This window comes from Bos grunniens, chromosome 7 (assembly GCF_055505025.1).
Source record: "Bos grunniens cultivar Pamir isolate PY7600 chromosome 7, Bosgru_T2T1.0, whole genome shotgun sequence".
Lineage (NCBI taxonomy): Eukaryota > Metazoa > Chordata > Mammalia > Artiodactyla > Bovidae > Bos > Bos grunniens.
This window is the reverse complement of record NC_141171.1, coordinates 92,638,291-92,662,871: the sequence shown is the minus strand read 5'-3', so window position 1 is coordinate 92,662,871 and position 24,581 is coordinate 92,638,291. Positions and strand designations below refer to the sequence as shown.

Sequence of the window (24,581 nt, the reverse complement as noted above, 5' to 3'; positions counted from 1 at the left end):
ATTAAATTTAGTTCCTGTGTGGGTCACAAAGGCCAATAAAGGAATTTCATGAATCATGTAGTATTCATTTTCTAATAGAAGGGTATATACTAGTTGGTAAGAAGAAAATGTTCCTGGAAATAAACTCTAGCAAGAATCTAATCCTGGATTGCTGTAATAAAAGAAAATATCTTTAATGGTGGCCTTTAGAGAAGATGAAGAAAGTGTATTCATATGGTCATTTCTTATAGTGACCCTTGGTAAGAATCAAGAGAATAATACTATATTGCAATTTTGTGAACGTGTTTCTACAGGCAACAAATGACATAGTCAGCTGGTATTTGGAGCCTGGGTTTTGTTGCAGCTGGGGGTGCTGGCATGCTTCCTGGCTAGGTATGCATCTGAAAACTAGTAATTCTCACATGACTTTTTGGAGACAGCCCAGCCCCAGGCCCCTGCTGACAATGTTCACGGCAGCGCCACCCTCAGCAGGCCTGGAACTGGACTGTTCCTGGGCAGTGGACAGGTCCTTCAGCTTTCCAACCTCTACCCCTCACCACTGCCTTGGAAGCCACCTCGGTCTACTCAGCAGGTTTTTGGGCTCCACTTCTCCAAGCAGCAATGCTCCTAGACTCTTTTATTTGCTAGACATGCATTTGGGCATTATAGGTGAGTTATAGCCTAAGTAAGTGGGGAATTTGGAAGTATCTCAAAATGTTAACAGCCAGGAAGGTTAGCTAACAGCCCTGGTGGCTCAGATGGTAAAGAATCTTCCTGCAGTGCCGGAGACCTGAGTTCCATTTCTGGGTTGGGAAGATCCCCTGGAGAAGGCAATGGCAACCTACTCCAGTGTTCTTGCCTGGAGAACCCCATGGACACTGGAGCCTGGTGGGCTACAGTCCATGGGGTCACATAAGAGTCAGACACGACTGAATGACTGACACTTTCAAGATGGTTAGACCAGTATACATCTCATGCCCTCGAATAAGAATATCATCTCCGCTTCCACTGAGCTCACTCAGCACTGCATGGTCTCCCTTCTCATGGACACAGAATACACATTTCTCATCTTCTTTCCTAGGCCATGGTATCTGTGAGTGTGGTGTCCATGTCTGCTTTGATTTATATGCCTCACAGCACTTAGCACAGTCTCTGATACTCACTAAATATCTGTTGAATGAATAAGTGAATGTGAGACATTTAACCAAGTCTTTTGAATCTTTGAACATGAGCATAAAGTGACGAGGTATCTTGTAATATGTTGAATCTCTTGATTTTTGTCCCATTGAACATTCTTTGTCAATCCGTTCTCACAGGGAATGAGTTTTATATCTAATTATGTTATAAAAATTTGATTTTTAATGGCAAAAATCTTGGAAAAACAAGTATCACCAGACCCTGGTCCTTGAAGTATTTTCTCTTTGAGTGTCAGCAAAAGTTTCATATTGACTCAGAAGGGCATTTTAAGGCTTCTTTCTTCTAACTTCATTATAAACAAGGTCACCATATAATTTATTGTCAAAATTGGGATATTTTTGAGAGTAAAAAGTGACACTTTTAATAATATGTTAGGACCACAGACAGTAGCCTTGGGCAAATGGAGACGTATGGCCAACTATACATCATTACAATATATATAATCCTATACAACTAAACAATACAACTAAATATATTTTTATTTTATGAATCACTGGTTGCCAGTGTGACAGTCTGCCTTCCATCTCATTCAGTGGCCATGAAAGAGGCAAGAAATGATACACATAGGGCATTTAAAATTTCCCCAAATTACCTTTTTTTAATGTATGCATTAGGTTCAGATATTTCTTACACTCTTTGCATGCATGCTAAGTCGCTTCAGTCATGTCTGACTCTCTTTTCTACCCCATAGGCTGTAGCCTACCAGGCCCCTCCGTCCATGGGATTCTCCAGGCAAGAGTACTGGAGTGGGTTGCCATGCCCTTCTCCAGGGGATCTCCTTGACCCAAGGACTGAACCCAAGTGTCTTGCATCTCCTGGACTGGCAGGCGAGTTCTTTACCACAACAGTACCTGGGAAGTCCCTTGCAGTCTTTACCCCACCTCAAAACTCAGTCTCAATCCCTAGGCATAAAATAGAATGAAAGAAAAATGGCATCCTTTTTCATGCTAGAATACAGAAGATAAAACCTGACACAAGTACTGTCAAAGAGCTGGTAAAATTCTCAGAGAAGAACACTTCCCAGTAGATGACTTTCAGCAGTCAGCTTCAAAGTTTGGTAAGGTTCTGGTGGAGAGGAGGGAATCAGTTTCAGTGCAACTCTCATCAGCATGTTTTCCTTCACTGGGGGCGATATTTGATCTCAGCTTCTAGTGACATGGGAGGAGGCAGAGTGGCTGATATGAAGTAAAACAGAAGCCTGAACACTTGCGGGGGGAGGGCAATTCTAGCTATCTAAGTGATCAGTCATTTGCTTGCAGTATGAAGGGTCTGGATTTATCACAGTAATATTCTTATTTGTTTCTGTAGACCTTGCAGGTCTCATTATATCTATGCTGATGGCCTTGTCATCATGGCTGATGATCAGCATTTGCTTTGTTGGCCTTATGTGACTCAGTGACCTTCAATAATTGAGGATGGGATGTGGAATTAAATAGTGAGGGTAAAGCAACTGTCTGTAGTGAGATCTTCTCTCCCCTAATAAGGGAACAAAAGTTTGTCAGAGGTGATCAGCAGGTTTTCTTGGAACATTAAAAGGAGGGGAAATAAAGGGGCCCTTCCTGCCTTCATAAATTATACAAGTGTCCAATCTGCACCTCTTCACTGGGTAATTTGGAATGGAAAAATCTCTTGTGCATAAATTGCCTTTCCTGAATCTAGCACAGTTAATCCAGAAGAGAAGTGGGAATGGGTAACAGGCTTTTTTTTTTTTCAAATTTTGTTGTTAATTAAAAAAACAATTATCAAGGATTTCTAATTACTTTGTAAGTGCTGTACAGCCCATACCTGCTCCTCAGCAAATTAGTAAGATAATGCTGGAAACATCTTATTAAACAGAATTACTCTTTCTCCTCCTCCTGATTCGCACATCTACTTAATTCGCCCCTTCTTATGCAACACTTTCGTGAAACATTCATATCCATTAAGTGATCTCACAGTTATTAGCATTGTGCTTTGGTTTCTAAATGTTCTTTACCCAGGACCTAATAAATTGAGAGGCTACTATCAGGGTGAGTAGGGACAGACATCAACTCTTCAGAAGCTCTTTAGAGACTCTCCCTTAGAGCAAGTATTTTGAAAATTAGATCTTTCTGGTATAGAATATAGAGATACATTAAAAGATAGTGCCTAAATGGAGAAGGCAATGGCACCCCACCCCAGTACTCTTCCCTGGAAAATCCCATGGACGGAGGAGCCTGGTAGGCTGCAGTCCATGGGGTCGCTAAGAGTCGGACATGACTGAGCGACTTCAATTTCACTTTTCACTTTTATTCATTAGAGAAGGAAATGGCAACCCACTCTAGTGTTCCTGCCTGGAGAATCCCAGGGATGGAGGAGCCTGGTGGGCTGCCGTCTATGGGGTCACACAGAGTCGGACACGACTGAAGTGACTTAGCAGCAGTAGCAGCAAAGGAAACTAGATCCCAGAGGTCCACAGAGGGTCCCTGAGATAGAATGGGAGCATCTGCAGTCAGGGGCTGACAAGTAAAAGACTAGAACAAATGTGAGCCACTGGAGTGCAAAGGCAACCCTGGAAAGAGAGAGGTGACTGTGCTCTGGACATCAGTCCCATGGGAAGGATGCTACTCAAAGACCTTGAAAGATGGGGCTTCATCTGCTTGGGAGTTTCAGAGACTCTGTCAGGGTCTGCAGCCCATCCTTTTGAATCTGAGTGGAACCAAGTTGAGAATGAGGAAGCAAGCTGCCAAAATATAGCAAATCATGATCTCATAGTTTTAAATAATCTTTGAGTAGATCATTTGCATCATATAGTCCATCCTAGAACTATATGATATTGGAGCTTAAATATGAAGATTGAGCCATATTCAGAGTTTATTTTTTGAATTTTCTAAATTTGAAGTGACTTTTATTTCATCTAAATATATTTCCATTCTTTTATATAGCCGTTCACATGCGATTCATGAGGATGGTATTTGTAATAGTTCTAGGAGGGGTGTCAAGATCACAATTTTTTTTTTTATGCCCAGTTGTTACATGAGGCTTGTTAGCTTGTCCAGCAACATGCAATATATACAGGGGATCTGTAATTAAGCCTAAAATTGCCTCCCTGCTGGCCTATATCTGCAATAATCAGCCCACCATGCCTTAAGTATCTAACAAATATTATCAGTCTGAAAATGCTTTGATGTCACATACGCCAGGCCATTGTTTACCAGAATGAGAGTCTCATTTTAGCATGCCTTTCTCAGGAAATATTTGTGGTGTGTTGGGGAAGCTATGGAAATCCTTTTGTTTGTAAAAATTTTAAAAACCCAATTCATCATGAATAAATAGTTCCTGTAGGGATTTTAAGGGAATACAGGGGCACAGTTTGGCTTTCAAGTCAGAGTGTCAGAAAAATTTTATGGCGATAGAGGGAAAAACATGAATAGAATCGAACAATTGTAAGATAAGTATGCTGACTAAAGGTTAAAGAATTTGAGATCATTAGGCAGTAAGTGAGAGCTAAAAAATAGTTCACCAGTTTACCATTTTTAGTAAGACAAAGAATGAGTAAGTGGTAGAAAGCCCTGACAAGCTTCGTAGCAAACCTCACAGGGACTGTTTAATTGCAGGAGTGATTGGATGGACATAGGTGGCTGAAGATGGTTTTTTTTGTGTGTCTGAGCAGTTGGGAGAGGGGATTCTCCTTATTTTGGTCAAGGGGACAGCTGGAAGCAAAGAGAGAACTTCTGGGCATTCCTGAGCATTCCTCCAGAAATGCTCACAGTGGAGTCTGTAGGTTTCTGGTGAGACAAGAAGCTCATATCTGGTGTGTATATCAGCAGAAGGTTCTAAATCTTCTGGCAGCAGTAATAAAAGTCTCTGTCACTGTGGAATAAGTGTACTTTCCTCCATTATCTTCCTTCCATCCAGGGACCTCAGACAGCAGAGTTAGATACAAATAAGGTTACTTATTTGAAAGAGACGTGAAATGGAAAGTGAAGGAAGCAGAGTCATACTGAATTCTCTTACATGGTTTATCTAAGGTCAACCAATGCATATAGATTGGCTGGAATGTATTTTGCCTCTACCCTCTAATTACAATCCTTTAAGATTTCCCTAGAAAGCTTCCACTGCTAAATTTTATCACCTTAGAATCCCAGGGACGGGGAAACCTGGTGGGCTGCTGTCTATGGGGTCGCACAGAGTCGGACACGACTGAAGCGACTTAGCAGCAGCAGCAGCATACATGTATCTCCTAATTTCACATGCTGATGTTCCTTGAGTCATCCTTTCCTATGGTCCCTGCTTTGGGACCTTATTTGTTATTCTTCAGTTACCCTCAGCACAATAAAAGTTCAATAAATATTTTTTAATAGTTTAATAAAATTGAATTTTTCTTCCTCAACATATCTCATTTAAAAATAATGATTTTCTTGTTATAAATGTTAATTGTAAAGATTTTTGAGATTAAAAAAAATAAGTTGTCTTATTGAAAGGATAGTTTGTTATTGTGGCTTTTTCATTACATCAAGAAAAATATTTTGGCCAAGAAATGTGTTATATTAAAATAAACATGCACTGTAAAAATTAGTGACTTTTCTATAATGCAAAAATGTTTTTAAAAAATCTAGTTCTTTTGAGAGCCTGTGAATGTATGTTATAGTAGCATAGGAATTAGTAAGTTCAGAATAGTTTTTGTCTCAGTAAAAGGCTTTTCTTCAAAATGCACTTACTTTTAAGTTGCATATTTTCTCATTTTTATAAGATAAGGATAATAATACTTTTTGCACTGACCTCTTGTGTATAGTGACATTTGAATAATAGATGTAATTCATTTGTAAAGTATCAAGCCCTCTATGAGTGTAAGAATACAAGGAATCTTCATTCATTCATTTATTTATTCAAGCATTTTCAAGCCCTGTGTGTATGAATGCCAGGGAAGCTACTATAGAGGATTGCCCTCCTCTTCAAATAAATGCCTTTTAAATTTACAACATCCAAAATTGTTGTAAGCTCTGGGCTTTGGTGATGGACAGGGGAGCCTGGCGTGCTGCAGTCCACGGGGTTGCAAGGAGTCAGACACGACTGAGCGACTGAACTGCACTGAAAATTGTTGTAGACAATCCAAACATGTAGAAAATCTTACAGGTTAGCTAATCATCCAAATAAGAGAGGACAAATTTTAAAAATCCAGAGACAAGATAAATCTGACTTAACGACATACATCTCTGAAAAGAGGAAGACTTCAGGAAGTTTGGAGAACTTTCAGTAGTAGTATTTATTATAATTATAAAGCTGCAGACTGAGCCAACAAAGGATTCAAAGGGAACTACCTCTCAATATTTGAAGGTCTACACTCAGAAACATTACATTCATTCCATGCAGTTGGCTCAGAGAGGCGGTGTAGGACCAACAAGAGAAAATTACAGGGGCACAGATTTCCAAATATTACAATGGAGAGACGTACAATATTGCAAACTATCCAAAGCTATAATGAGATGCCTGAGAGGTGATGGTTCTTCCGTCACTGGAAGAATTCGGGGTGAAATACACCATCTCTTGCTTGAGCTGGAGGCTTTTAAGGTATTTTCCAATTCTGAGCTGATTCAATGATCTCCTGCTTAAGCTTGTCTCTTAAGCTGTGAGAATACACTCCCCTTGCTCTTTTTGGAGCCCCCCTTCTCCTCCCTACCTTTCCCCAGAAGAAGTTTAAGTGAAAAATAAGGTTCCTTTAATATTAATTCTATTAATTTCTATTAAGAATGGAAAGATTCTCCCTTAAGATGAGATTTCTGTGTAAGAATAAACTCAGGGTCACACATTTATATTTTTAGTTATCTTTTAAAAACATTTAAATGGAAGCATAAGTGTTTAATGTGGTACTTATATCATTTCAGTTCATTGTCCAAATTACATACATAGAGATGGAATGAGCCTGTACTGCCTGGATACAGCAATCGGGTTTCCTCCTCTGTTCTCAATCAGATAGTTTTAAATTTTGGTTAGGCATATAAACACATTGTGATGGACGACATTAATAAATAAGTATTACACTGGCTCTGCTTGAGCAGTCCCTCTTCATCTTTATCTTTTTTGTTTAAATCCTGTGGGCCTCAGAATGCTCTTTATGGAGATCAAGAAGATTAAGCAAAATTAGCTCTCAACTACATAATGGGCTTCCCTCTCCCGGCATGGGTCTCTCCTCTCTGCACGTGGTGACTCCCCGATACCAAAAGGAGATTCACAGATTATGGAGGAGGGGTGGAATCACGTTCTGGGAGAGCAGGGCACACCACGGGACTTCAGCATTCTCTTTCCTTTTTTTTCAGGGTGTATGCTTGAATTGGAATCCAAAACGAAAATGATAAGTAAATCAATTGGCTGCTCAAAGACACCTCCGAATTCACCTGTCTCCTAAGGCTGGCTGACCTGTTCAATCTCAGAGTGAGGGTTAGCTGTCCTAGGCTCGAGAACACCTAAACCACAGCTTCATAAACAGATGACACCTTAAAAGCGGTTATTTTCAGAGAGAACGATGCTTCAACTCTGTCAAACAGTGAAAGTCATGCTGTTTATAAAGTCCTCCAGAGAGAGACTGGCTTACTCACGGGCAGAGTCTGCAGCTGCCTGCATGGAATAATTTGAGGATCCACGGGCGGCCCCCCCATGCTTTAAAATCCGTCTCCCTCATCAGTCTGCAGTGGTGCCTGAAATGTCCACCATTACAGTCATTCTTAAAAGCCTTTAAGGGGACATATGCCTTATTATCTTGAGGGAGGTAACATTAATTAACTATATAACATATTAGAATGGATGAGTTTTCTTGTTAATAACCTCTTACAACCATTGACACCTAGTAACGATCAGGGCCGTGAAGACACAGAAGAGAAGGGAGGTAAGCTTTAATGGAGAAGTAGAAGGTGGTGATTCATAGTGTGCATGTAGGGGTATTACTCAGGTCCAGTTTGGCGGGAGAGGGTGTTTCTAATAGAGGGGTAGCCAGTGGAGAGAAAGAAGGCATTGAGTATTTTGTTGCGGGTAGTCAGGTCTGCGTGACCCCCAAGTGAGAGAAATGGAAAACAAAAGGAAGGGTGAAGAGGACAAATTTTACTTGCCTCATAATATAATCTTGACCCTACCGTGCCCAAAGAAGTTCAGTGGTGCTAATCCTCATTTGTATAGTGATTTTCACACTGACTTAAATGCTCTTAATTGAAGGTGGAGGGTGTCTCCTTAATCTAATATCAATGAAAATGGAGAATTGATCATTATAATTTGAATGGTAATATTTTACTAATTTAAAGGATATTTTTGGCCTTTCCTCTATAACAGCTATTGACTAAATAACCATTTTTTATTTAAGTAGCTTCTTCTGAGGTATTATTTAGATATTTATTCACCTATAACATGAAGCATTTGTAGTATTTGGTTGGTATCAAAAATTTTAAGAGCCAAAATTGATGGTTTAAGATCTTTTAGTTCAACTCCATTACGTTAGGGATAAGAAGTTGAGACACATTTTCATAAAGTATCTTTATTTATTCCTTCTACTATTTATTGAGTATTGACTATATGGTAGGTACAGGGATACAGCAACAAGCACATATAATATTTTCTTCATGGACCTTATACTTTAATGGGGAAGAAAGATATTAACTAATCAACTTATATAAATGCATATAAAGTAAAAGCTATAGTTAGTATTATTGAATAATATATTTCATGAGAGTGCAATATAAGGGAACTTGAAACCTTATAATTAGGATGGTATTAGTAAAATGTCCTTATAGAAATAATGTTTGAATTAATATCTGAAGGTTAGTAGAGGTTCACTAAGCAGAAAGGAAGAAGAAAGATCTAGGCAATGGGTAAACAATGTGCAAAGGCCCTGCCACCTGGAGGCCAGGACAAGCTTGTGGAATTAACAAGGGTCCTGGGTGTTTGGAGCTCAGAGGGTGACAGGGAGAGAAATTTGAGAAGAGGGTAGAGAAGTAACCGGAGACTGATTACGTAGTGGTTTCTCTGGACCTCATCCAAGGACTAGGGCATAGAAGAAACTGAAGCCAAATACAAGAGATTCCCTTGTGGCTTAGATGGTAAAGAATCTGCCTGCAGTGTGGGAGACCCAGGTTTGATCCCTGGATTGGGAAGATCCCCTGGAGAAGGGCATGGCTACCCACTCCGGTATTCTTGCCTAGAGAATTCCATGGACAGAGGAGCCTGGCAGGTTGCAGTCCATGGGACTGCAAAGAGTCAGACACGACTGAGCGACTAACACGCGCTTTCAGGAGGCTAAAGCAGTGATCCAGAAGGGAGTAGGCGATATAGCAGGGAAGCTATAGAGCCAAAGACTATAGAACTGACATTGCTTCTAGAGTCCCTGATTAACAAGGTCATGTTCTTTTAACTCATAGTAGGTTTTGTGTTGCTTTCTGAACTTCCCATCATCCACTTATCCTACTTCCATTTTAGTGGAAGATGTCTCCCTTCCCCATAAGTTCCTGTGATTTTGGTAGATCTTTCTGAAGCATATGATTCAGATCTGACCTGACCAATGAGACCCTCAGATTCTCTTGGGAATATAGCTAGTGGTTCAGGAGTGAGCATGTGACCCAACACAACAAAAGAGATGCCAGGAGAATAACTAGAATTTCTGAGACAGAGAGGAGTAGTGAAGTGGGGACCTCCTGGAGTTATTTCAACAATAGATGGGGAAGAAACTGAAGTCAACACCACGGAAGTTGGATGTGAGAGATGGAGAGAAAATGCACCCAAATGACACTATATGAACCCTGAGGCTAATCATGGCAGAAGTCAGCTGTGCCTTGAATTTTTCAGTTATAGAAATGACTGAAGTCTCATTCTGTTCAAGCTGGCTTTCATTGGTTTATCTATCCTAGGCAACCAAAAGTCCTAACTGAAAAAGTATTAAATTTCTTGCTCCCTTTGTTAACTTACTAAATACCACCTTTAAAGGAGGAAAGCTATGATTTTCAATACAACCTTTGCAGGAGAATAATTTGACTATAAAGTTAGCTATTCTGGATTCATATGGGTATAACTTTAGTATTAAATCACTTTGAAATTGAAAAATAAAATTTTCACAGAATGTTTTATTCTAAATAGAAGTGTTTTCCAAGAAATAATTATGTATTAGAAATGTTTATACTGTGAACAATATCTAGATAAATGGTACTTGTTATATCTAATGTCATTAAAAGAAAACAGCCAATTGAAAATATTCTTCAAATAATATAACAACATATGATATGCAAGTAATTTCAATGCCTCTATAAAAACACCTGTTCCTTCACATTCAATAAGTCATTATAATATTCCTGTTACATCTTGAAAATTTTTTTTCTTGCCACTTATTTTTGACGCTATATCCTTAAATGCTACCCATTAATAGTCTTTACTTTTGTTCTTTCACTTATCTTAGTTAATTCAGGTAAATAGTAATGCCGTTTCTTTAAGTTTTGGGGGTATATTTAAAGATTTTTGTATTCTTTGTACAATAAACAGCTTAAAAGTTTAAGTATAATATTTGTTTTAAAATCTAATAAAATTTAAGTAAAAGTGTAAGATAAGGCTTTTGTGGGGAATTTTGGATCTGTGGAAGACTAAATGCTTTTTTTAAAAAATGAATGAAATCCTACTTCACCTTCTAAATCATAGAATTCCATTAATAAAAAAGCATCCATTTATAAACTTTTGAGTTAGTGGACTTTAAGAACTGTTGCCATTGACACTTTGATCTACTTTTTTTTTTTTTTTACTAAGCAGTTGAGCTTCTGGGGATGGTGAGGATGCTGAGAATGACGTGGCGGATTTTGCTTCCTTAATGTTCTTTTGAAAATAGAATGATTAACTTGGGAAGGACCAAAGGAAATGAGCAGTCCATGAGTATTTACACAGTTGAATAAATGGTATAGTGGTTATGCCAATATTTAGAGAAACAAGGAGAAAACAGAATTATAAAAAAATCTAAGGACCGGCTATACATACATTCATTCCTATTCACTGATTATCCAATTGTAAAGAAGACATATTGCTATTTTATCATGTGAAAAAATATATCAGGGATTTGTTAATTAATGTACATGTGCTCTAAAAGGAACAGAGGTTATATAATATCTATTTCACAAAAATGTATAGAAATAGTTTTGTGTTTAGAGGAGTTCTGTCTAGTATGATTGAGGAAAGCTACATGGAAGAATTGACATTTTAGCTATGACTTGATAATCATTCAGAACTTGTAAGAGCGTTTCAATGGAAAGAAATAGCATGAATTAAGTTATGCAGGTGGGAAAAAAATGAGAGTTCAAAATAGCAAACAGATAAAGATTGGAAAAATGAGTTACGTGAAGGCCAGATCAAGGAGGCACTTGAAAGCTATTTAATGGGTTTTGTTAGTTTATCTTTGAGGTAATCAGAAGTCATACTCCTTTGGAGCATGAAGAAAAGGTTAAAAGGAAGATGAAGATGGCTAGGGAATGGGAGGCTACTGCAATAGTCCAAGTGAGAAACAATAAAGTCTATTTTAGGAGATGTGGAAAGAAAGGATGGCTGGAAGAGATGGTAGACCGATGAAAGGTCTTAGAAACTGAGTATGGGACAAGGGCAAGAAAGAAAGAAAAGATGACTCCGTGGAGATGAGTAAATGTGACTATTGACAAAGCATATTCAGGAAGAGGAGCAGATAATAGTAAGAGAAAGGTGTTAAAAGAACATGATTCTCTTGAGGATTGGGGTTAGCTCTTCATGGAAACAGGAGCACTGAATAAAAACATTACATTAATTTTAAATTTTATGTATGTCATATCAAGGAATGTTATACATAGCATCATTGTAATTATGGTACAATCATATTTGTAAAGTTTTAATGCAAAAAAGTGGTTTTTGAAATTCTGCTTCTGCCAGCTGCCTGCGCCAAGTGAAAAAATGATCTCTTTCTTTCAAAAACTGTTATAGATGCAAGACCTATGTATTTCATTTCCATATGTGCTCTGTTGATCCATGGAACATTTCAGCTATAGGACTTTTAGTAGAGATAAAAGCCAATAATGTATGAAATAGATATTATCAGCAACATGGTATTAAAAAAAATACGAGGCAAACAGTATATTGCACATTGTATAAAAGCTGTGTGTGTGTGTATATATATATATATTCATAAATTAAAATATATATATGTATTTTAAATGTAGTTTTTTCTTCTGGAATTAATAATATTTCCTAACCATCACCAGGCACGTAGCTAACCATGCAAAAGAGAGTTTTAAGCAATAGAATTAAAATCGTCTAGTAAGACCAGTGAGTGTCTAACAGGAGAGATGATTTTAGATGCTTTTTCTAAAGCCCTCAAGAGTTCAAGGGCTCACAGTCTCTCTTAAAGGTCTCCTGTGTTTTATCACTCTCCTAATTAAGGAATTTCTGTGTAAGTCCCATTGAAGTCTTTCCTGCTCCATTTCTCAGTCGTTCTCCAAGGAGCAACAACATTTCCCTGCCCGATTTTGGTGAGGCCTCAGGGGTGGCCAGTCATCCTAAGGCATTTTGTGGTTGTGAAATGACTGGGGAAGCACATTTTCTTCCTAATTGTTTGCTATCGTAGTGACGAAGCCCCAATCAGAATGAGCTCTGGAACTTGTAGGAGTTAGGCCTTGCATAATCCTAGTAGGAAGTAGCTATGTGTAGAGCCTAAGGAGTTAATTGGGCAGTCTCTCAAAATCCTCCAGGGTCCTTTGAAGCCTCTGATGCTCCCAGATTCTCAGAAAACAACTGTTTCTGCTGCCTTGAAATTGTAGTATCTGGGAAAGAATTGGTTCAATATGAAGTACGTGGCCAGCAGCCAGAAACATTTCCTTGCAGAAGAAATGAACCTCCATCTCTAAACATTGCTTGAAAACAGCTGGCCAAGGGTGAGGCAAGGAGGCATGTCTGACACAAAGTCTCCAGAGATGCTCACTGAGGACCTGATCCTGCACTTGCATGGCCGTGAGAGAGAGGGCCTCCTTGCCTTTTGCACTTTAGATGCCTGCTGGCTTCATCCTTGTCACGGACCCTGGTTGAAAACAAGTCGTTTGAGGAGAGCATCAAGCTTCCTAGGATGTGCATTGCATTTCTATGATGCTTCTGCCCAGGGAGCCACAAAAAGAATAGCTGGTGCTTGGGATGGGAAGAGAGAATTCTGTTCTCCAAGGGAGGGGGCTATGTGTCCATTAGGACAGAGAGAACTGGCTTTTCAACTCAAACAAAAAGAAAATTTATGAGGAAAGTCTTGGGGTAGCTCCTCTGGAGGAAAATAAAGTTGAAGAACCAGATTTAGAAAGGACTGAGAAGAGTTAGTTGGTGGGGATGCAGAGACATTGGGACCCTTGTACACTTTTGGTAGGGATGAAAAATGGTGCAGACACTATGGAAAACTTAATTTACATACTTAATTACATACATTTTTTAAAAAATTAAAAATTGAATTACCATGTGAGCCACCAATCCCACTTATGATATTACCTAAAAAATTGAAATTAGGATTTCAAAGAGATAGTGAACTCACATAAGCATGACACCACTGTACACAACAGCTGAGCTATAGAAACAAATGTCCACTGACCAGATGGATGGATAGAGAAAACATGGTATATGCATTCAATAAAATTAGTCAACTTTAAAAAAGAAGGAAATTGTGCAATATGCCACAACATGGTTGAACCTTGAGGACATCATACGATGTGAAATCAGCCGGGTATAGAAAAACAAATACAATATGATTCCACTTGTCTATAACAGTCAAACTCATAGAGTCAGAGTGGAATGGTAGTTGCCAGAAAATGTGGGCAAAAGGAAAGAAGTTACTGTTCGACAGGCATGAAACTTCAGTGAGGCCTGTAAGTCAGTTCTAGAGATCTGTACAACATTGAACCTGTAGTCAACAAATCTATACTGTACACTTAAAAATTTGTCAAGTGTAAATCCCATGTTTACCATAATAATGTGGAAGTTTGAAAAACTTGGGTTGATCTCAGATTAAAAGCAAAATGGCTTTGTGATCGGAATGCTATCCAGGTTTCATCTATCTAATGGAACAGGATTACATGAGACATGATACCAAAGCATTAGGATTGTGCCAGCAGAAAAAAATGCTCCATGTGAAAATGCTTCATGAATCACAGTCATAGAAATCAAAACTTGATTCGAATTATTACTTGCATTCCCACATTGAGCAAGACAGTATTTGCTCTTAAGTGATTTTCAGAAGATCAAATATGTGCCTAATGCCTCTTTATTTCCCCACACACTTTTGAATTTATTCTTATTTAGTTCTCAAGAGAATTTTTAAAGCAAGTAATAGTTTTCTATTCAAACTGAGGCTTCCTCACCATCCAGGTGATACAGAAACCTAAAAGATCATTTTATCTGATTTTCCTCTGTTTTTTCATAGATTAAAAAAAATTGAGACCCAGAGAGGTTAAGGGGCTTTTCCGGGGTCACATCTGACACATGCATGAGACATTGGTGCAAGTTCATGAACAGATTGTCAGATAACATGTCCAGTTGTTGAGCATGCAGGATGGCTGAAGCCAAGCGGCGAAAGTGGTTAAGGATAAAACTTCTCCCAACTGAATGTGTATTTGTAGTTCTTATCATTTCTTTCTCTCTCTTTCTCTCTCTCTTTTTTTTTTTTTTTGGTATTACTTTATTGGTGGAGCAGCCCATTATAGTCAATGCAACACTCAGGCTCTAAAGGGCCACATCTGGACATGCATCATGCCTTTATCACTTACCAGTTATGTGTTCTTAGACAATTTGGCCATCCTCTACAAGCCTTGGTCTCTGTCAAATGAAGCCAGTAATCATATCATATATGTATGTATGCACTGAATATATTACCTGCTACACAATACATATTAGATATTGCTAATAATAATAGCAAAAAACTAGAAAGATTGAATAGAAGCAGCATATTGATTTTGTTCTGTTATTAGGGTTCCCTAGAGGAATGGAACCAGTAGAACTGATTGATTCATGATTGATTTTAAAGAATTGGCTCGCACAGTTGTGGAGGCTGGCAATCCAAAAATCTGCCATGTGGTCTAGCAGGCCCGGGAAGAGACCCAGCAAAGAGTTGATGCTGCTGGCCGAGTCCAAAGGTCTTGTGCTGTCAGAATTCTCCCCTTGCTCAGGGAAGGTCAATCTTTCATTTTAAGGCCTTCAGTTGATTGGGTGAGGCCCACCTGCATTACAGAGGATATCTGCTTTACTCAAAGTCCGCTGATTTAAACGTTAAGTTCAGTTCAGTTCAGTCCAGTTGCTCAGTCATGTCTGACTCTTTGCGACCCCATGAATCACAGCACGCCAGGCCTCCCTGTCCATCACCAGCTCCAGGAGTTCACCCAAACTCATGTCCATTGAGTCGGTGATGCCATCCAGCCATCTCATCCTCTATCGTCCCATCTTCTCCTGCCCCCAATTCCTCCCAGCATCAGAGTCTGGTGGCCAGAGTATTGGAGTTTCAGCCTCAGCATCAGTCCTTCCAATGAACAGCCAGGACTGATCTCCTTAAAATGGACTGGTTGGATCTCCTTGCTGTCCAAGGGACTCTCAAGAGTCTTCTCCAACACCACAGTTCAAAAGCATCAATTCTTCAGTGCTCAGCTTTCTTCACAGTCCAACTCTCACATCCATACATGACCACTGGAAAAACCATAGCATTAACTAGACGGACCTTTGCTGGCAAAGTAATGTCTCTGCTTTTGAATATGCTATCTAGGTTGGTCACAACTTTCCTTCCAAGGAGTAAGCGTCTTTTAATTTCATGGCTGCAATCACCATCTGCAGTGATTTTGGAGCCCCCAAAAATAAAGTCTGACACGTTAATCTCATCCAAATCATCCTCACAGAATCATCCAGAATACTAATGTTTGACTGTGTATCTGGGTCCTGGGGTCCAGCCAAGGTGACATAAACATAAAGTTTACAGTTTCAAAGTGCCTTAACCATGTTTTAACGATGGCTTCCATGTCTGGTCTGGCATCAGTGACGGTTTCACTCAGTCACAGAACTCAAGCCATTTTGACAGGCGTGGATGCAAATCACTTTTTCTCTTTTCGATGACAACGAAGCAGTCATATTCTATGATGGGCACTGTTCATCAGTTTCTCATCACAGACTTATCCAGCTACAGACATTCACTGACTCCCATGTGCTACCTAATTCCAAAGTAATATCTGCTCTATTGTTCCCCAACTAATTATACAGGCACCTAATAACCGTTGATACGCACATCCAAGTCACTGACATTTCTCCAGAGGAGTGACATTTCTCTCAGTGGCCATGGCTGGCCATCTGTGGTTGGTAATGTGATTCAGATGCTGGCCCTGAAACCCGCGCTTGTTTTGGAAGGAGTCCTGTGGGAAGTGATCAGGAGGTGTGGAGCTGTTTCATTTGGGGCCTTGGTGACTCCAACAGGTCCGAGGAAAGCCATGTGTATTTTTAGACCACTCTCCTGTCAGCGGCGGTGGAGAAAGCTGAAGATCATCATCAATCTCCTGATTGTCAGGATCCTCCAGCCAAGATGGCCTGGCTGTTGAAAAGTGGCATTATTTGCCTTGTGCTGTGGTACATGTTATTAAAGCTTCCATTTAATGTTCTCTTCCAAGGAGCTTGTCTCTGGTGTTTTTATCATCCAGGGAAATGCGGTACCAGAAATGATCACGTTCATGGCAATTTTCTTTGAAGATGGTAAACTTCTGTGGAGTTTACTCTCCCTTGTATTAGGGCTGATAATGAGAAATTGTGAGGATTATTAAACACTCCTAGCTTTCGGTAGGAACTTATTTAGCACAGATGTTTCTATAATTGCGGTACACTGGGAAAATTCACAGTGTTCAATGGCCCAAAACTCATTATTACTTATTACTTCTACCTGTGCATTGTGGCACTAGTTAGCTGGGCTGAAATGTTTAATTTAGCAGGGCTGGAGTTCTGCATCTCAGCTGCTTTAGAAAAACTATCCAGAAGAAATTACTGGATGTTCTGCCCAAACCCTCCCGCCTTATTAATCTTTCAGCTGTTACCTGGTACCCTGATATATTCTTTTTTATGGGGTTGGGTCACGTCATTATGTTACAGCCCTTCAGACAATTCCCTAGCTTATGGCCACGAGGCAAAAAAAATGGGATCTTAAGAGACTTTAAAAACGAACAATGTGACTATCATGTTTTATTGGGACAAAAAACTTGGAATGTGTACAACTGTATTTAGCTTTCTACTACTCCTTTATAGGATACAACTCTTGTCTCAGCAGTATTGCTTGTACCTTTCATGAAAGCTTGACAATGTTTAAGAACATGGGTTCAGAAGATGCATTGAAAATGCTTATAAAGGGCCACTGAAAAGAATATAACAACTCTTCATAGTCTCTCATTCTCTATGTTAAGAGCAACACTAAAAAAAAAAAAAAAAAAAATTCCGCATTGCATCCTTTATTTCCCTAAGCTGAAGAGACTGTTTTGCCTTGGCTATACGTTGACTGGGGGGAACGTTTGGAAAACACACTCATACGAGTTTTGCTAAGGTGCTGTTTCCTTGGGTGACCAACTTTCCCCGATTTGCTGAGGATATTGCTGGTTTTACCATTAAGCACTCAAAGCTCTATATACCAGAAAACTTTCTTTGTCTTGGCATATTGGGATGATCACTCTTTCTTTGACGACCTGGGGTTCCTATGGTCTGTTAATATTGCAAATACTATTCCTAGAGTTGAAGGTTTCTTGAGCATGTTAAAGACTGCTGTTTCTCCTTTGTACCCAAGAGAACCCAGGAGTTGCACCAGTAATGTAAAAGAAATGAGAAACATGAATTTAATGACAATATTCACTCATAAGAACCAATCATATAAGCTATTTGCTCAATCATGTCTGACTCTTTTACCCCATGAACTGTAGCCTGCCAGGCTCCTATGTCCATGGAATTCTCCAGGCAAGAATACTGATGTGGATTGCTATTCCCTTTTCTAAGGGATCTTCTTGACCCAGGAATTGAGCCTGGGTCTCCTGCATTGCAGGCAGATTCTTTACCGTCTGAGCCACCAGGAAAGTCCTATAAGCTATCAGAGACTAAATAATACACCCTATTAAATTTTGGATTAGATTTCAAATAGGTAACATTGGTGACTTTAAATCAAGACCAGAAATTTTTGCTTTTCAGATTCATTTCTTATACTTAAAGACTATATTGATTTGACAGTGGCAAAACCAAGATTGCAAAATGATCTAGAAAATTTTGATAACTTACACATCTACCTTTATCTAAATAATACTTTAATTGGAGAAGAAGTTTAGCTTTCCTCTTTTATTCTTTGTCTCAGTTATTTTGATTGGCTGCATGATCACACACACATGAATTTAGAGGGTAATAATGATGGTTCCATTTCTATTCTTTTTTCCTCTTTTACATATAGAATATAAATCAAATTTAAAAACATGATGATGATCCACTAAGTATTTACTATATATTTAAAACTCTACTTAGATCAGTGAGTCAAGTATCACAAAGAATAATATAAATGGTGGTTTTAGGAAACGTGGAAATATTTTAGAAAGCCTTTACCTCATGCCTTTAGTTATTCTGGGAAGCGGTGATTGGACACATGCTGTTGATGTTCACATTTTGCAGATTGTGTGTGGTGAAGAGGTGCATGGACCACCCTGGACCTCCCTTCTTTACTAGCAGGGAAAGGAGCTCTGTGCCGTTTGCCCTTGGTGACTAAATTACAAACGAATATTTCAGATCCTAGGAATGAGTTTAAGGTAGACATTTTGTTGTATGTCAAAAGACTAATATAACTAACTATGCTTTGGCTTTTAGTAAACCAAACGGACTTGGAGCAGTAGTTCAAATTATTCCATAGAACTTGAATATTTCATATATATGTAACTAAGATATTCCATTAATTGACGTGCTGGACAAACTTCTGCATGTTTATTTTTAATTGTGGCAAGGCATCCCAAGGTTAGGGTATTCATAAAAAATTTTCTCATTAGTATTCAAACTTTTTAGGTTTCATAGCTTTCTAGTGAGATCTAAAATATTTAATCCACTTGATCATGAAAACAAACTATTAGGAATCAAGGAATAGCCTCTGTATTATTTGTCATTTCCAGCTTCAGATGGTGCCAAGAGCACAGAGGTCTGGAAAGTTTAAAACCTAATTAAAAGTTTTTACCAAAGTTATTTGAATATCAACTTCACGTCAATCTGACTCTACGCTGAGGGATCAGGTTTTTAAAATAGGAGGGCAGAAGGAAACGTGACCTCCCACTTAAAATTGTCTTGAATCTTCTTTCATTTGGACTTGATTTTTTGAAGCTCTAAATCAAATTCTTCTTTGAGATGGAAGCTAAGTGACAGAGATAAATCCAAAGCTAGTGACACTTGCACACAATATGCCAGCCTCCAATGGAGTTATCAGCATTTCATCCGCACTGCACTGTGCTGAAATCCTGCTCACCCATTCCTTTCCTGGAATACTCCTGCTGAAGAGCGGCAATAATAACTCCTCTGCCAATTAAGGTGTTCTACCTGGGGCCAGCCGGAGCTTAGTTTGGGGACAAGGTCACTTGCTGGGATGGAGCTGTAGTTTCCCAATTACTAGTAGTTCCACTACCTCTTCTAACTTGTCAAATAATGAGGAGACTTTGAAGGCTAAATCCAGCAGTAGCTCCTAGCGGGGTTAATGCAGAGTGAATGACAATGATACCTCAGGAGTGAGAATCTGACAATGTCTGTCAAGCTCTGTTCACAAGGATGATGAAGTTCATTGCTACTCAACACTACTTGGGAAAGCTATTGGTCTTGATCTTTTCAGTGAGAATGGACCATATTACTCACTTTGGCAGAAGTTCATTAATGATTTCATGCCACCTGTATAAACTGGACATGAACTTGATGTCCTAAGATAGAAGTTGAATGTATTACAACAGGGCAACTTATCCACAAAACCATGTCATCTCCTGTGTGTGTCTCATGCCTTGACTCTCAAGTCAATGTATTTTTTTTTAAATGTTTCTAATTTCTCGGTTTAGTGATGAATAACAGTGGTTATACAACAGTTATTTTTGGTACTCATTAGCAACACAACTGAGAGAATAAGAATAACAAAATTATGCTCCCAAATGAAAAACAGAAAGACTTTATACGAATGATAACAATATTCACTGCTGACTCCATTGATGAACCATTTAGCTGAAGACTGAAAACAACTCAACAAAGAGCCCTATAAAATTATTCTAATGATCAGCCATTCAACATTTGTAGGAAATTGACTAGATGGCCTGAAAACTAATGTCTCCCAAGTCTAAACTGTATTTTTAAAACTAGTGCTCAAAGCTGAATGTGTAATGTGGCAAAGCATTTTTAGTGATTAGATTCTTTTGCCTTTATTTTTCCTTCACGTGTGTTTATTTCTTGAAATACTGAAGGATACTGCTGTCCTTTGATTACCAAATGGCCTTTTTGGCTCCTACGGATGTTCTGACTCACTCTTCAAATTCTGCTGAAGTTTGCTTTGGATAAATGGACCAAGCCTCACTTAGTGATGACAAATATATACACAAGTATTTAGGGAGATGCAAATATTACTTTTGACTCATGTCATAACTAGTCAACTGGTTCAGATCTGAATATCGGGTATCTTTTCCTATTGGGAAAACAGTTCCGTATCCCCAAGATCATTTTACAAAAATGCAAAAGCAAAGTATTTGAATAAAAAATGAACAAATATATTTTATCTAAAGGGACAGATACTCCGTCCCCAATTTCAGTTATTGGGCTCCAAAATATTCATTTCTGTTTGCTTTTGATACTTGTTGGCAAACTCAGCTAAGAGCAAGGAAGGCATTTTTTTTTCTTTCATATTTTTTCTACTTACATCATAGTAAGTGGGCCTGAAATAGCTTTTCAAGTTTCCCATGAGATGATGCAAATTAGATGATGAAAAATAGCCACTAAACTTAAAATTTACATTTTAATAAATGAATCAAGTTTCAGCTAGGTAACATACACACTTTAGAGTAGCTCTTTTAGCATTAAGATTTTATTAGCTCTATGGGAGGATGCTCTGGACTGTTGCAGTCTGCCATCTTCCTCCTGCCTAGTGGTTTGCTGATTGCTAGTGGCCGAGAGTATGCCAGAGAGGGCAAAGGGGAGACTGCAGTGTTTGCTTTGTAATAATGCATAGGAGGTATTTTTTCTGTATGGCATGCTTTCTCTTTTTTTCCAGAATAAAATGATCTTTTATTTATGAATATGATTTTCCTCTATAACGTTCATAACTGCTAAAAAGTAGCAGATGTAATATAAGCAAAATACTTTCTCTTAAGTGTTTTCAGACTGGTTCATAAGGAGGAAGGTGCTCTTTGCTCTAAGTCAATGATTTATTACTGTTTTTTCTCACAGCTGTTGGGGCTTTGCTGAGCACCTAGTTTTATTCTCAGGCGCCTCTGTAGAGCAGTGCTTTCCTTTCAGGGTCCAGTCCGGTTCGCTGTGGCCTCTCCTCCCCTCTCTGCTCGGAGGTTCTCCTTCCTGCTCCTCTCTTGGTGCCTCCCCTGCCCTTCTCCCTGCCATTCTGCTTCTTTCACAGGTTTCCTGCTCTTCCCCTCAGGTTCCCAATGACGGCTAGTTAATCTGACAAGTTAATCTATCTATGGTAACACACTCTTGGGGGCTCCTTCCAGGCAACAGTGAAAGTGAAAGTGTTAGTCCTTCAGTCGTGTCCGACTCTTTGGGACCCCATGGACTGTAGCCCACCAGGCTCCTCTGTCCATAGAATTCTTCAGGCAGGAATACTGGAGTGGGTTGCCATTTCTTTTTCCAGGGGATCGTCCCAAACAGAGGCACATGCATCATAAATCCTTGAATTTTTACCTATTCTAGAATCCAACCAGCTTTCAGTGCATAACCAGTTGAGACTCTAGGACACAAACATGCTTGGGCCAGTGGGCCTTCTGGGGTCTATCCTGTTATACTGCCTGCTATAGACTGTTCACATGACTGCCTTCTTAAGAGACTTCTACAAACCTGCTCAGTTGCTTCAGTTGTATCTCATTCTTTGAACCCCATGGACCATAGCCTGCCAGGTTCCTCAGTCCATGGGATTCTCCAGGCAAAATACTGGAGTGGGTTACCATGCCCTCCTCCAGGGGATCTTCCCAACATAGGGATCAAACCCGTCCCCTGCTTCTCCTGCATAGAAAGGCAGATTCTTTATCGCTGAACGACCTGGAAAGCCCTCAGATGCACATTCCTGGGCAGCCCCTCTACAGATTTGTAGGATTTAGGGCTCTGTGGATATCCTAGGTCTGTAGAAGCAGCTCTCTCCAAGTCAGGTGGGGCTGTGAGGGGCTTATGCCCGTCAGTCCATCTTTGTTTGCCATACCATTGTCGTTGTTTAGCCGCTAAGTCGGGTCCAACTCTTTTGCGACCCCATGGACTGTAGCCCACCGGCTCCTCTGTCCATGGGATTTTCCCAGCAAGAATACTGGAGTGGATTGCCATTTCCTTCTCCAGAGGATCTTCCCAACCCAGGGATCAAACCTGGGTCTCCTGCACTGCAGGCAGATTCTCTACTGTCTGAGCCACCAGGAAACTCCTTGCCAAAGCATACCTTTTCTTAAAATAATTTCTAGACCTGCTGGACCAAAAGTATAGAAACAAGTCACAAATAATCATGGAAATACAAAAACCATTTCTAACTTTTTTTTTTCCAAGAAGTCATATGAGCGCAACTGATTTTCTGTGTACTAATATATATTGGGTGTTTAATAATAATAACATGCTCACATTTATTCTAGCCAGAGTGCTACTAACATTTCAGACATCATCTCATTTAATTCTTGAAATAAATTATAGAGTGAGTACTGTGATTATTCACATTTAAAATGAGAAATGGAGGTTCAGCAATTCTGTATAGATAACTCAAAATTTGCACAGTGATTAAAATGGAACCAGACTCTGCACCTACATCGCTTTAATGCTGGAATCAATGCTCTTTTCACTAGATTATGGCTGTGCTCACTTCATCTTAGGTCATCTCTGGGTTCTCTTCTGGCTTCATCACACTTAGTCAGTGATTAGGGCAGTTTTTCTTATTAGATGGGACCTTGCCTGAACCCTAACTTTCGTCTGTTGTTCTCCTTGGGTATGAAGCAACCCCTCTTTAAAATGTGAGAGTATCAACCATTTCTTCTGATTGGTTAGATCATTTAATCAGATTACTTTATGCATATAAAAGCAGAATGGAACACATACTTCCATGTTCCATAAAGAATTAGAACTTTCAGGAAGTTTCCTCTAGCACAGAAACTGCTACATTGGTTTAATCATTCTTCTACATGCTCAAAACTTGTTTCTTTTATGTTATTAATCAATTTTTGAGAACCTAGACAAATGGAAATTCAAATTTGCTTTGTGCCTATGATTAGTGACATATTTAGGAATTTGGGGCATTGAAAGATATTTTGCCTAACCATTTCATAGATTTAGCTATTCATTATAAACTGTTTCATTTCATGTGTTAGGGTTTACTTAATACATTACCTCAGTTTTATTTACATATTTATTTACCTATAACTAACTTCCTTCTCATTTAATCATAAGCAAAAATCTAGTTGTTAAAAAAGTTCCCATGAAAAGGACAAAAGGGAAGAAGCAATTTGTTTTAAATAAACCTAAAAGGAACCAGGTCTTAAAGCCTGACAACTTTTTCAATTTAATATTTATTGTTACAGTTTTCTATTTAGCAGATGTTTAGTGAGGTCAAAATTCATTGTCTCAAGGCTGTTGCTTCTCTTTTATCTACTAAATTCTCCATAGACTAACACTGATGGAAAAACATGCCTGTTTGGATTTAGATAGAGTCAGGAATGTAACACAAACAGAGAGAGAAGAAATTTATGTTTTTTCCTGGCTTTTTTCCATGGTTTGCTAATTGTGTCTGCTACAGCTATTACTGGGCTCTGTTTAAGATCAGACTTTCTTCTTGATATGTGAGACATTCCTTTTTGTAAACAAAACATTAGGTTTTCATTCAAAAAAAAATGTGTTATAATCAGGAGACATTTCTTCTTACTATTTCCATTTGAAGATTCCCACCAGGTCTCTGACATAAGATACAAAGGGGTTTGCCTCCAGCATGAATAATTTCATAAACTGAAGGAGTTTGTTTTTTAACATTCTTAAATTCAGTGAGCAGAATGCACTCTTAAGAATCACAGCATCCTAGATCCCTGAAGCGTCCTGTAGTGTCATGATTGGACGAGAAGAGAGGGAAACATTTGACACATGCCTGTGAAGACTGAATACAATTTTGAAACATGCTTTTTTAATTTGGGGTATTTTTTTTTTCTTCACAGAATTTGTTTCCTTACAAGTAGGATTATACTATCTCTTGTATCTTATGA

General features: G+C 38.9%; 1 long non-coding RNA gene across 5 annotated transcripts in view; it reads left to right on the top strand.

Annotated features, from left to right (window-relative positions):
- Positions 1–12,331, top strand: part of LOC147369972 (uncharacterized) — a 109,419-nt gene extending 97,088 nt beyond the window's left edge. For all 5 annotated transcript variants that reach the window (XR_015168257.1, XR_015168256.1, XR_015168255.1 and 2 more), the window contains 2 exons: positions 1,868–2,003; positions 7,452–12,331. This is a non-coding gene — a long non-coding RNA (uncharacterized LOC147369972). The remainder of the gene's footprint in view (positions 1–1,867; positions 2,004–7,451) is intronic.
- The last annotated feature ends 12,250 nt before the right edge of the window (positions 12,332–24,581 follow it).